General features: G+C 36.2%; 1 non-coding gene across 1 annotated transcript; it reads left to right on the top strand.

Moving 5' to 3' along the window:
• The first annotated feature begins 14,258 nt into the window (after positions 1-14,258).
• Trnas-cga lies at positions 14,259-14,340 on the top strand. The gene has a single exon. It is a non-coding gene; the product is annotated as a tRNA-Ser (tRNA).
• Positions 14,341-14,599: the final 259 nt, after the last annotated feature.

The following is a 14,599-nucleotide window of genomic DNA, read 5'->3' as shown; positions in this document are numbered from 1 at the left end:
GCTTTTATTTTAAAGAAATCAATTAATTATATTCTTGTTGTTGTTTTCTATTTTCTCTTCAACAAATTTTAAAATTGTCAAAAAAATCTCACATAATCATTGGTGCTCCATACATTTTTGTGAAACTTTCGGTTGGTTCCTATAAAAAAATAATTTTTGTATTATTACTGGTTTACTGTAAAAAAATCTAGCTAGCATAATAAAATAATTAAAAATAAGTTATGTTATAGTTATTAAAATACAAAAAAACACTTCATTTTATTATTTATATTTTTTATGAAGCGTAATTTTCGTTCGTTAAATCAAACTGGCTTGTAAACTTGCCAGAAATAGCAAAAAAGTTATTAAACATGTTAAGAAATGAAATTATTTTGAGCAGTACGATATTTATATATTACAAATTTATAAATTTTTCAGATAAATTGTAATATTTATTAATTTACCTTAGGCTTTTAAATGTTTCCTTTAAAATTTATTTTAATTTTTAGTTTACTTTAATTTTTAATTAACTTTTGTTCAACTGTTGTTAGTAAGCATTATGAAAATAAATTTATAAAAAATGCATTTTAATTTTTGATTACTTAAAATCTTGCTGCATTGAAACTCAATTATTTTTATTGCACAAAAAATTGAGGAAATAAGAATACTTCCTCCAAGAAAATATTCGAATATCTGAATTTGTCTGTAATAATATATTTAGATAGAAGCTATATTAATTAAAGTTGTCAAAACAGTTAAAACAATAGCCAGTCTTTTGGTCAATAGCCATTCTTTAAATTATCTAGCCTTTGTGGCTATAAATTTGCAAAGTCTAGCAATAAAATCGCTAGAGCGACAACACTAATTGCCACAGCTACAGACGCTGATTTATGTGACAATTTTGCGTTGCGCTCATAATTCGTGGCAAGCTTTATCAGATCTTCAACGCTGCGCATCTTATCTTATCTGGCCGCAGGCCCTTATCAACAAAACAAAACTGGTTGTTGGCCAATTTAAATTGGTTAATTGGCAAAACATCACGAACCATTTTATGCGTGAACTCCTTCTAAATGGCTGACAAAAGCACGTTTTACTGTAGCTATTTTTAATGTCAATAAATGCATTATGAGAGAGTAAGAAATTTACATTAAAATGGTCTGAATTAAAAGTTAAAAGCTCTTTGAGAACAGAACAAAGCTTTTGAGATTGATCCTGCAATGTATGATAGTATTTTATAAAAATATGCATCGGGACCCTTACAACTTTGAAACTTAAAAATGTATCTTGTTGCTAAAGTATGCAAGCCTAATTAAAGATTTTAGCTGAGCACTTTTTTTATGATAATTACACATTATTACGAAACTTTTGGATTCTTTATTTCAGCAAATCATTGCAATAAAATCATTCTGATAAAGTAACAGCTAAGCTACTATGAGCTTAAGAAAAAAACACATTTTAGAGACCTTATAACTTTTTAGCTATTGCATTTTATTCGCTTATTTAAAAGCCCTGCGAGTGATTAAACAGATTCGTAAGCTTGGAATTGGTTTGTAAGCACATTATTTAGAGCATTTTTACTTTTTAAAAGAAACTTTATGAGTGTAGAGAGTAAAAAGATTAAAAGATTTGATTTAAGACATTTAAGACACCAACAATATGAAGACTTTAAATAAAGTTCGAGCTTTAAGCTTATTTAACATTAATTGTATACAGTGCTTTTTTATACCCGTTACTTACATAATAAGTAAAAGGGTATATTGTGTTCGTTGGAATGTGTGTAACAGGAAGAAAGAGGCATCTCCGACCCTATAAAGTATATATATTCTTGATGAGCAATAAAATCCGAGGCGAGTGTCTGTCCGTCTGTCTGTCTGTCTGTCTGTCTGTCTGTCTGTCTGTATAAACAAAAGGATCTCAGAGACTATAAGAGGTAGAGTAACCAAATTTGGCACACACAGTTCTACGCAGATCAAGTTTGTTTCAAATTTAAGCCACGCCCCCTTCGCCCCCGAAAATCGCAAAAAACCACCGCACCCACTGTTTTTAAGATAATACGTATTTTGTGGTAGTTAACGTTATCTATTAGTATTATCTATAATCCCACTGAATCGCATCAAGATCGGACAAGTAGAACGGCAGTTATGGCGAATTAAAGTTCTCAGAGCAAAACAAGTGTTTTCTTTAAATTACTTTTACGTATTTTTAAGTTAGTAACGGGCATCCTATGGTCAGGATCTCGACTGTAGCCTTTCCGACTAGTTTTATATAAATTAAAGCTGGAAGTAGCTTAACTAGCTTAAAGCTTTTATGAGCTTTTAAAGTGCAACATACATACTATATATGCCAGAATTCAAGTCCCATGCATTTGCAAATAATATATAATACAATATATGCATATAACATATGTGGAATGACACGACAGTACTTGTATCTACAAGATACTTCGTATCTATCTAACTAAGTATATCAATTCACACAAGAATTTACAGTATAAACTGTTGAAATTATTCACAAAAACAACAATTTAGACGTGTTGTCTGTGCGCTTCAAATGATCCAATGGCAAACCAAATAAACAATACATGAAACAGAGTATATCATATAATACATGCATATATATTATATATGTTATATGTATATTTATCTATACATATATGGTTGCATAGTCTGCAGACAGTTTTTGCTTTTGGTTAAAATAAAATGCCCAAAACGCTGCAATGGGTGCTGTTTCTTCACTCTTTCTCTTTCTTGTACTCTCCCTCGCTCTCTTTCTCTTTGGCTGTGTGTGTGTGTGTGTGTGTGTGTGTGTGTGTGTGTGTACTTTCATCCTGCTGCATCCTTGTGCTCGTCCATTCGCACAAAACCGAAACAAATAATTGATGAAACAGCAAAGCGCACGTAGGGATTTTTGAGCCGTCTCCCAGACGCCCCTTGGTCCTTGTCCTATGCGGCGGCAAGTCCAGGCCGTGCAACTAACTGTGCCGTATCCCCCACCTACCACCTCCCTTCCCCCTCCCTCTCTCACTCCATGTCCTGCTGTCTTGCTCCAGCTGCGTATGAGGAGACGCATGACGTTGCCCACATGCGACGTTAAGTACATGCCAAACACACACACACACACACACACACATACATTACATATATTTATATATATATATATATATAAACATGGATTTATATATATTCCTGTACGTGCGCACTTATCGATTTTCTGCTTCAAAGCGAAATGCGCCCAAAGCGCCGACGGAGTTGTTTGGTCGGACGCTTGGACAATCGGACTGAGCTCAACTAAAAACCCAACAAGCGACGATTCCCCTTCACCTTCCCCTCCCCCTTTCCCTGGCCACCCCGTCAACGCCGACAGACGGACAGCTCGACTAAAAATGACTCCCCTTTGGGGGTCTTCCCCGACTTCGCATAGGCGTGACTCGTAGGCGATGGACTCTCGCATTAGTCCCGTTGCCGTGTTAACGCACAGAGCACAACAACAACAACAACTAGACACACACACACAAACACACACACACACAAACACACATACAAACACACACACACACACACGGCGACAAAAAACGTTGCGAGTGGACAAGAAACTTTTATTTCAACCAATTTTTGTGCAGCACACGAACCAAAAGAGTCACAACAACAGCAACAACAACATGTGCAACAGCAACAACAATAACAAATTGGTACAGTATGTATGACATTTCTATATACTCTTTACTGTTATTTTGAATTATCCAGAGTTTTCTATTTAAAATTGCAAATTTTCAAATTGTTTGTTTTATTATAATAAAAATATTTTCGAGCTTTCTATACAAAATTTATAATTTTTATTTTATTTAAATTAAATTGTTTATATTTTTAATATTTGACATTTTTCTTCATGTTTGTTTCATATATTTTAATTTTTAATTAAATAAATAAGGAAATATTGTAATTTTTCTTTAAAATTTAAACTGCGTATTTCGATTTTTCCAAGTTAAGGAGCTTGGAAATATTGTTGGTCATTTAAGCCGGTGTTTTTAATATAATTTTATTTATGATCATAAATACAAGATACATACACATATTGGTAAAGTTATCTTAAGTGCTGAAATTCATATAAAATTATGTTCCATTTTTTTTAAGTTTCAATGAAGAAGTTTTTTTTTTTTTTGTATATAGTATTTTAAGAAATTATAATTCATAAGTGTTTTACAAAAACATAATTATATTTTAGACATACTAAGGGCCGATTTTTCAAAAGTCCACTGAAATTCTATCAATAAAAGTTTGACATTAAATCAAACCCCCTTAAAAAACATTATAAAAGTTGGCCTTAAAGTTCTTTGGATCTACATGCAAATAAAGCTGCATTAGGTTGTATAATTTGGATTCAAACTTTGCCAAACTTTGAAATCAATTTCGCAGTCCACTAGATCTGATTACTCATATCTGTAAAGCAAATTTGAATTTTATCATATTTTCTATTATAAGTTTATATACAGTGATTTTGTATATTTAAAATATTTTTGGCGCTCTTTGAAAACGTTGTTTTTAAACTAAATTTTAATTCTAATAATCGTATTATTTTGTTTGTTATACCTTGTGTTCGTATTGATATCAAATTATTAAATTTCCCTCTCATATTAATGTGAGACTGACTATAGTATCCAATATTTGGAAAATCTAAAAGATTGTATAATATTTGATACTCTTACTTTTAAGTGTATTCATTTAAAAACAGCATGTGGGCCATGCCTCTTTGTGTGTGCCTCAATGCGTTGCATATAGACCTATGTTTGCCACTGCGCTGTCCCTAAACACACACACACACACACACACACACACACACACATGTGGATGAGAAAGAATTAAAGGAGAAGGAGGCACAACTATCCAACCAAACAGAACCGAACTTAACTGAACTGAACTCAACCCAATAACAACAACAAAATTCAAACCCAAAAGCAAACCAAAAACCGAACCGAACTGAACTGAGGCCACCGCACTCGAAACCAATGCAACCCCCAACCCCATTGACCAGACCTAACTGAGACCAGAACTCCCACGCACACACACGCACGCACACACATACACAGACAGAGACAGAGACACAGTGGACAACACATAGAAGCCTGAGAATTGAGCCGCCATTTTACTGCGCCCAGTTGTGCAGCCTTGCACCCCTGCACCCTTTTGCAGTGGGGCTGCAGGTGCGCAACCCCACTCCCTCCACACCCCCACACCTCTCGCACCCCCATACCCCGTTAGCACACATACAGCTGTTGCCCTTGCAACGTCAGCCCCTCTTTCTCCCTCTCCCTCTCACCCTTCATTTCTCTTCTCTTTACAAGTTGATTGCGAGCTGAATTTCCGACCTATCGCATGCAGTAAGCTCGTTGTTGTTGTTGCTGCCTTTTTGAGACCCTGTATTTGATAAGTTAAATGGGTCCATAAGTTTTCTCAAAAAAAAATTGTGCATAAAAAGCAGAAGAAGACAATAATAGTAATTTGTAATCTTTCGTCTAAAAAAGCGTCCATTACCAAATATACCAAATATTCTGAAGAATATAAAACAGATCTTAGTTGAAGAATTGTTTCAGTAGTACGGTAACCTCGAATTTTCCTAAGCCAAGTACAAAATACTTGATTTAAAAACGGAATTACATTTGACTCTTGTCAAATTTTGGATTTTCGGAGTTGTTTAAAATTTTCTTTGCTTTTTGTTACATATAGTATGTAAACAGCTATTTCCACCGTTCTGTTTATCTGATCTTAACGCGATTAAGTAGGATGATAGATAATAATAATAGATAACGGTCATTACCAAAAATAGCGTTAAGTCTTAAATGTGAAGATCTAGACGCTCACACGAACGGACAGGCGGACAGACAGACAGACAGACATGGCTATATCGCCTCGGCTGTTGATGCTGATCAAGAATATATATACTTTATAGGGTCGAAGATACCTCTCTTTCACTGTTACATACACTCCAACGAACACAAAATACCCCATTACATATTTTATTATATAAAAAGAACATTTATCTTGAATCTTAGAATAATTTTTATACCCGTTACTTAAAAAATAAGTAAAAAGGGTATATTGTGTTCCTTGAAATGTATGTAACAGGGATAAGGAGGCATCTCCGACCCTATAAACTATATATATTCTTGATCAGCATCAATAACCGAGTCGATATAGCCATGTGTGTCTGTCCGTCTGTCCGTCTGTACGTCCGTCCGTCCGTATGAACAAAAGGATCTCAGAGACTATAAAAGATAGAGATACCAAACTTTCACTCACAGACTTCTATATATCCCACGCAGATCAAGTTTGTTTCAAATTTTAGCCACGCCCCCCTTCGCCCCCGCAAATCACGAAAAACCACCACACCCACGGTTTTTAAGATAGTACGTATTTTGTGATAATTAACGTTATCTATTAGTATTACCTATTATCCCACTGATTCGCATCAAGATCGGACAAGTAGAACGGCACTTATGGCGAATTAAAGTTTTCAGTGCAAAACAAGTATTTTCTTTAAAGTACTTTTACGTATTTTGAAGTAAGTAACGGGTATACTATGGTCGGGATCTCGACTATAGCCTTTCAGACTACGTTTTATCTGTAAACAGGGTGCATTAGAGTCGAGCTTGCTCGACGCTAGCACTTGCCACTAGTTTCGACTTGCATGTGTGTCTGTCTGTCACACACACACACACACACGCACACACCACACTACCAAGTGGCAGGCAATTCATGTGGGTTTCCATTTTGTGCGAATTCCTTGCCTCGCTTTTTGTGATATCAATTAAGGATATGCTCGCTTATTTTTCGGAGCGATAGGCAGACGCAACAGAACTCAACTCGAGTCCAGCCACGCCTCACACACAGATGCATACATACATATGTACATACATACGTACATACATATATACATCTGTATGCACACACGTCATATGGGGCAAGCACTGAGAACTTTCAACTTGCAACTTCATGTGCAGCTCATCTATACGTGGCCAACGTTGTTCAATGCGTTGTTCTATGCTTTTTTGGACAACAGCCGAGTGAGATGGCTAGCTAAATTGTAAGAGTGAGAGAGAGAGAGTGAGTGAGTGAGTGAGTGAGTGAGTAAGAAAGAGTATAGAGTGAGTGAGTGGGAGATTGTCGCAGCAGCATACAATATACAGAGTTGCATGTGCGTGTGCGTCGCCTGTGTGTGTTTGTTGTACACGTATGTATGTGTGTGTGTGTGTGCCCTAATGGAAATTGGTTTTATGCATGTTGGCTTTTGTTTATTTTTACAATTTTGATGATGTTTTGCAAAATGCGAGTGGCAGCCACAGCCGCCTCGCCAAATGGACATATTCACTGCACTCTCTCCCTCTAACACACACACTCGCTCTCTCTCTCTCTCTCTCTGTCTATCGCTTTCTCTCTATGGTGCATGTTGTGTTGCTTTTCTTTTTGTGTCGACTGTACTTCCGGTCATTGCATTACATACAGATATGTGTGTGTGTGTTAGGCACACTTGTTTTCCAAACAAAATGGCGCTGAGTTTTCAAAATCTGAATTCCGCTATCGCTATCAAGCTAAAATAGAAACTTGCTTTGAAAACAATGGAGAAATAGATTCTTGATAAAGTTTGAAATATTTCACAAACATTTAAAAATCAAAAAAGAATTTTAGAAATAATATAATTATGCCCGTTACTTAAAATACAAGTAATATTGGGTTCGTTGAAATGTATGTCTGTCTGTCCGTCTGTCCGTCTGTCCGCCCCTGTGAGCGCCTAGATCTCAGAAACTATAAGAGACAGCACACCCACAGTTTTTAAGATAATATGGTTTTTGTGGTAATCTACGCTATCTATTATTACTATCCATCATCCTACTTAATCGCAGCAAGATTGGTTAAACAGAACGGCAGAAATAGCTGTCAAAGTTTGTAAAGCAATTCTAGCTCCTAAAAGTATGTAACGGGTATTCCCATAATTGGGGTCTTGTCTATTGCCTTTTCAACTAGTTTTTGGATAGAAATGCACTGATTTGGCGTAGTATCTCAAAGTTGTCCGATCGCACAGAATATTCACAAAGGTTTTCGGGAAAAAGGCTTCAAAAACATGCTGCAACATCTTGGGGAACATCATTAATCAAGGGCTTGAATGCCGTGTGTCTGCCTCATGGGGCAGCGACAAACAGAATCACACCTACAGGGTTTGTGGTAGAGAGTGGAAGATGGGAGAAGGGTGGGTGGGGAGAGGGGGTGGAAGGAACAGGCCATTGTTGCAGCCACCATCAATAATAACGCAATGTGGCAGCCAACTGCCAGAATTAGTTGCAAGCATTTATTTATGACTCTTTGTTGCAATGGCGACTCTTGACTCTTGACTTGCAACTTGCCACTTGCAACTTGCCACTTGCGATTTGCGAGTCGCCACTCTTGACTTGCGACTGTGCATTGTTTTTGGGCGCCAACTTGGTGGCGGTGGCGGTGCTGCGATAGTGGTGCGATGGTGTTGCAATGTTGCACAGCTCACCTGCCACCTGATTTATGGCTAACTAATCGGCTAAACAATAATTGGCCCTGTAGCGTACTTCTCATTTCCTGTCACCGCAACTCAAATCTCATTAGAGATACTCTAGCGGTATCTTCCCTCTCTCTCTCTCTCTCTCTCTCTCTCTCTGTCTCCGTCTCTCGCCCATTTTCTTCGTATGCAAACTGGCAATCATCAGGCAAAGTCATCAATTTCTTACTTATTCTCATCATCTTCAATCGAGATGCGTGGCAGCAACAGCAGCAGTGGCAAGTTACTGTGGCAAGTTGCAAGTAGAAACCAAAAGCTGATTAGCATAATGCCTGGTAATTAGATGCATGTAATTAATTTTAATTGTGCCTGCTCTCTGCCTATGCACAACTTTCGCACTTTCCCAAGCACTAACAACAACAACAAAAACAACCGCAACAACAACAACAACTGCAACTGCCACAACTTGTTGCACTTTGCATTGTTTCAACTCATTCAGCAAAAGTTCTTGAGAGTTTTACGCTAATCTTCAAACTTGCATCACAGCCAAAAGCTTATCATGATGATGATGTTGCAAACAAGCGACAGATTTTCGTAATGACTGAACCAAAAAAAAAAAGGGAAATAAAGAAAGCTTATCTTCCGTACCCCTAAGATTTGATACTCTGCAAAGACCTGAGTTTGATGGAGATATCTTCAGAAATAAAATCTGTATAATAAACCTTTGATAGTATAAATTCGTTCCTATGAAAGCTTTGCAATAAAGTAAACCGATTTTAAACAAATTTAGGTCAGGATATAGATGACAATGAACAAATTGGTGAGGGTATCTTGGGAAACAAAATAGTTTTTCATACGAAAAATTGATTTTGGCAGTAATATAAACCGGTCTGCCTGTTGCAAAAAGACGAAACTGTATCAAATTTAATAAAAAAAGACTCTAAGCTGAGAAAGTACGCCGCAAGCTAAATAATACATACTAGGTATACTTTATTAGGTGTCAAGCCTCGTGCCAAATTTTATTATCCTCTTCAAGGGTATAAAATTACTTTAAAAATATAAAAAATCAGTAGATTATTTAAAAAAAAAAGTTTCGTACAGTAAAAACAAATGTTTTCTTTAAATAATAAACCCTTCTTCTTCTTTAAATAATAGTGGCTTGAATATCTTCTGAGTTTATTATTCGATCCTGATGAAATTTTAGGGACAGATTCGGGCTTTCAAATAGATCATAGCCTGTAGCTCCAAAATATTTTGTGTAACTCGCTTTTATGTTTGTCGATTTCGATTTGAATAAGATTCCAATAAGAATTGTCTTGCTTTCATGGGTATAAACAGGTAAATAAATGATAGTAAAATCTTTTGTAGTTTTAAGATCATTGTGAAATTAAAAGATTCAAAGACTCTGATTTATAGAGGACTTTGAAGAAGGAGAAGCAGAAGCAGAAGCAGAGCTGTATCTGAAATGTGAAAGTGAATTCAGTTTCTCGCTTTGGTCACTCATGGCAAAGTTTTTAACTTTGTTTACAACTCTTTCTGCATCCACAGGTGGTACTCGATTAATGGCTGCAACTATACACATAAACACACCCACACCCAGGCACACACACACACACACACACACATGCACGAGCTTAGATATGCACTTGTATTTGAATTACTTCTTATTCCGACAAATTTCACATTGGTGGGTCTGTGACGCCGTCGGCGCCTTACAAAACACTCGAAAGCGGCGAACATGCAACATGCAACACAATTTGCATTTCCACGTAGTCCGCCTACGCCCTCCTCTCCCCTCTCCCCTCTCCACCCTTCACACTCCTACTCACTTCCCCAGCTGCCCTCTTTAATGCTGAGGAGCTCACATACTTTGTTACCTTACTTGAGTCGCAATCTAAGTCTGTCTCTCTCCCTCTACCACTAACTGTATCTCTCCTTCTCTCTCTCTATTTCTTCTTCCCTCTCTTGCTCTCCGTCTTTGTCCCAAGTCGTAGCTACCATTTTAATTGCCGCTTAATGTTAACGAATTGAAATGCAGAAGCCAAAGACTTCTTATTTCTTAGCGGTTTTTTGTTGTTCTTTTTTTTGTTGATGTTACATTTGTTGTACTTGTTGTTGCTACAGTTGTTGTACTTGTTCTTGTTGGTGTCGTTGTTGGTTTTCGCTTCGTTTGTGGTTCGCTTAAAAATCCATTTTCATTTTGACACATTTGCATTTTGTTACAAATTTCACGAGAAATTGCTGCTACGGCCGTTTTATAGAAAAACTGAATCAGAAGCAGAACAAATTCAATACAAATTACAACCGATCGACTGGCAGATACCCTGCAATTTTTAAGCATGAGTACTTACTTAATACACTTCATTTGCTTCATTACGGAATAAGTGTAAATGCTAAGTATATAAATATTAACTACAAGCGATCGACTATCAGATACCCTACAATTGTTGACAAGCATACCAAACCTTAATATTTTTATTTTCATTCATCTAGCAATCAGCTTAAACTACTGTAAAATAAAGTTTATAAATCAAAAATCAGGGTATCAAACCAAAACAAATATCGGTTTCGGTACGTCCTGAAATAACTATTTCGGTAAAAGGACCCTCTGCATAATACGAATGCAGAATGAATTAAAATGCCGAGCCATGATCAAAATGACATTCCGCTTGAAAATCAGTTGAGTTTTAATAAAGTTATGAATGGTTAAACTTGGTCAGATTTCGGTAGATCCAAACATTTAAGTTTACAAGTCCAAATTTTAGTCTAATTCGGCATCATTTTTTTTTTATTAAACAAACGTCTCAGGATCAAATTGAAAGTGTTGTATAACGTGGAGTTGATTAAAAGTGAAAGATTGAGATATAAAAATTTTACATTTTCTCAATTCTAAACAGTTTGCCATAAAATTAAAACCAAGGTCCAAAAGTAAAAAAGTTTGTATTTTATCTAGATAAACCAATCTAAAATTTAACATTATTTTTGAATATCAAGCAAAATGAGATATATACAGAAAATAAAAATAGTTTTTCGAAAAAATTTTCCATAACCATGCACCGATTTTTGAATTCAGTAAATGTATGTTATTATTCTCAGTTATGAATGTAATTAATCCCAGTTACTCTCTGAAGCGTAAAAAATCAATAACTTAAGTGTATTTTCAAATAGCTTATATGTTTGAGGTATTCGATTCTGAGATTGTAAATCTTTAATAATAAAAGAACTGCCTTTTTTATTTGTAGTTTGTTCTATTCCTGCTGTTTATCTGATTTGTGTAAGTACAATCCCTTTTAAATTGCAAAATTTTGAAAACTTTGCGAAATATTTCGAAAATGCATTTGAAAAACTTGCGTTTATGTACATTTGTGGTTTTAATTTTTGGGGAGTAACCGACGAGGTAAACACGGCGAGCTTCAAAGTTTGCTGTCATACTCAGCTAACTAGTCGTAGTTAGTATGAATTGCATTTGGGCATATGGCGGTTACCTTCTGGGCAATCTGACCTCACTCATTCCGTCTCTCTTTCTTCTTCTCTCTCTCTATCTCACCTCCCACAGCAGGAGCAGAAGAAGAAGGACAGCAGGCAGACAAATAAACCGCAATGATAAGCAGAATGCGAGGGCCCAGGACACACACAGACAGAGAAAGCAAAAGCGACAGAGCGAGAGAGTGAGAGAGAGAGCGAGATAGCGAGACACAGACAGGCTGGCAGGACTTTCAGGCACTTGTGCATTGAGCCTTTGGGGGAATTTTGCGCTATGTACGCACAACTCAGCTCAGCTGAGGTAAACGATTCAAGGAAAGGGGGCGGGCGGAGATGGGGGGGAATAAGCCAGCCAGGCGGCAGAGGAATCGACAAAAATAACCCAAAAAATAAGGAAAAACAGACTAAAAATAAAAACACACACACAAAAAAAAAAAATAAAGGAAAAAGAAACTAAAAAAAGGCAAAAAGGTTCAACGAACTCGACTTTAGTTTTTCGGCATGCAGCAAAAAAAAGGTAAGTAATTTATATATATGCGTGTGTGTCTGTCTATGTGTGTCTGTGCGAGTGTGTGTATGTGTGTGTGTGTGTGAGTGTACGTACGTATGACATTACGCAGTGTCACTGAGACGCATGAACTTTGGCAACAGCACATAGACCCTTTGTATTATGCCGGCCTAAACCAAAAAACATATTAGAGCAACTTAAATTTGAGTGAAATGTAAATTAGAATTTTCGAACACATAATGATATAAATACAGATAGATATATAGATATATATTCAAAGTATTTTATTAACTAGCTCTCTGGAACATAAGCAACTTTAATAAAATAAGAAAATTAAATAAAATCTAATAAAGTAATTTTTGTTGTATAGTAAAATTTGTCAATTTTGAAATTTGTCAAAACAGTTAGTGGTATATAGACATATACATAGATTCAGATGTAGTTACATAGGACAAACAAAGTCAATAAATTTAGATTTTGATCTTAGACCAATTTGATCGTTACAATAATACTATTGAGTTCCATTATAATCTTTCAGTTCAACCTAGCGAGCGATCACTTTAGAAAGATTTGAGCTTGGTTTAAAAAAAACATTTATAAATATAAGTAGAAAGAAAACAAAATACTTCTATGAATATAAGCTTTAGTGTGTGATGATGTAAGTTATAAGCTGAACGCCAAAAATTTGTATAAAATTGATATACTTATTACGTGTTGGGTTTCAAAACGGCAATGGAAAGTAATTTTTTTTTGTTAATAATTATTAAACTTTTTATAAAGAACTTTAATAAAAATGGATTTAAAATAATTAAAATTTATGGTGATTTATTGGATTTATTCGAAAAAAATGAGCACGCCTCAGGAGGAATTTTTCGAACCAAAAACAAACTGTTTATAAGGTGAATTGAATGTAAACTTGCCAGAGATTGCCACAGGTAGTTTGACATAACCATAGCTGGAAGAAAGTCTGCTCCCAGCCCACTGCTGATAGTTTGAGGAGCGAGAGAGAGAGCGGGTATGCCAGACCTGAGAACTACAGGAAGCAACAACAATGACAACAACGACAGCGACAACGACAACAGAAAAGGTAGTAGACGGCAACAGTAACAAATAAGGCAACTCTGCTCCAACCCTCCCCCCCTCTCCACCACTCGTCTTGGCTACCCAGCCACTAAATGCGTTTGGCGCAGACAAAAATTATCGATCCAGCCGAAAAAAAAACACGCACACACACACACACACACACACGTGTACTTATACTTAGCTATGTATGTGTATGTATTATTTAAGCAGCCCAAAGTAAAACACTTGAGCCGATGGCACCAAAAAAGGAAAGAAAGAAGAAGAAAATAAAAAAGAAAGCAGAGCAACGGAAAGTGGAGAAAGACTCAAGGAGAAATGTGGAGGACGCAAGTTTTCACGGGGGGGTGTGGGGAAGGGAAAGTCGTCTGCGTGGGTGCCCAACATTATATTCTATAGGATATATTTGTTGTTGTTCCCGTGTGCATGTGTGTGTATGTGTGATTCTCGGCAAAAAGTCAACGCAACATTCGAAGCTTGTGTGCAATTCATAAAATAATCATGACCTAACACAATAAGCTGTAAGTAACTGGCCAAGTCCTTTCCTTCCCTTTCCACCTGACATTAAATGTACATATATGAAGTACATACACGCGAGTATATATTGTGTATTTATTGTGTCTAAAGTTTGACTTGAATTGTAACTTTGTATCAGCTGATAATACCCTCTTGGAAACCCCTTCGCCACCAAGCAGTCGTGGCCGAGTGGTTAAGGCGTCTGACTCGAAATCAGATTCCCTCTGGGAGCGTAGGTTCGAATCCTACCGGCTGCGATAAATTCACTTTTCATTTTTTTTTTTTTTATATTTACTTACATGTAACTTCATTTATACACTTATAAATATATTTGAATTAATACCCATCATTTTGTAAACTATTTTAAAAACCTATGATTTGGGAGGAAATATTTGATATTTATCAGAGAAACACGTCGTAACAAAATTTAGTTTCCGGTTCCGGTTCCGGTTATACATTTAAAAATGTCTAAATGTTATGACATTATGGACTTAAAATTTTTAACTTCAGAAACAC

This window comes from Drosophila innubila, chromosome X (genome assembly GCF_004354385.1).
Source record: "Drosophila innubila isolate TH190305 chromosome X, UK_Dinn_1.0, whole genome shotgun sequence".
Classification (NCBI taxonomy): Eukaryota; Metazoa; Arthropoda; class Insecta; order Diptera; family Drosophilidae; genus Drosophila; species Drosophila innubila.
The sequence above is the reverse complement of the archived record's forward strand: the minus strand, read 5'-3'. Positions and strand labels throughout refer to the sequence as shown.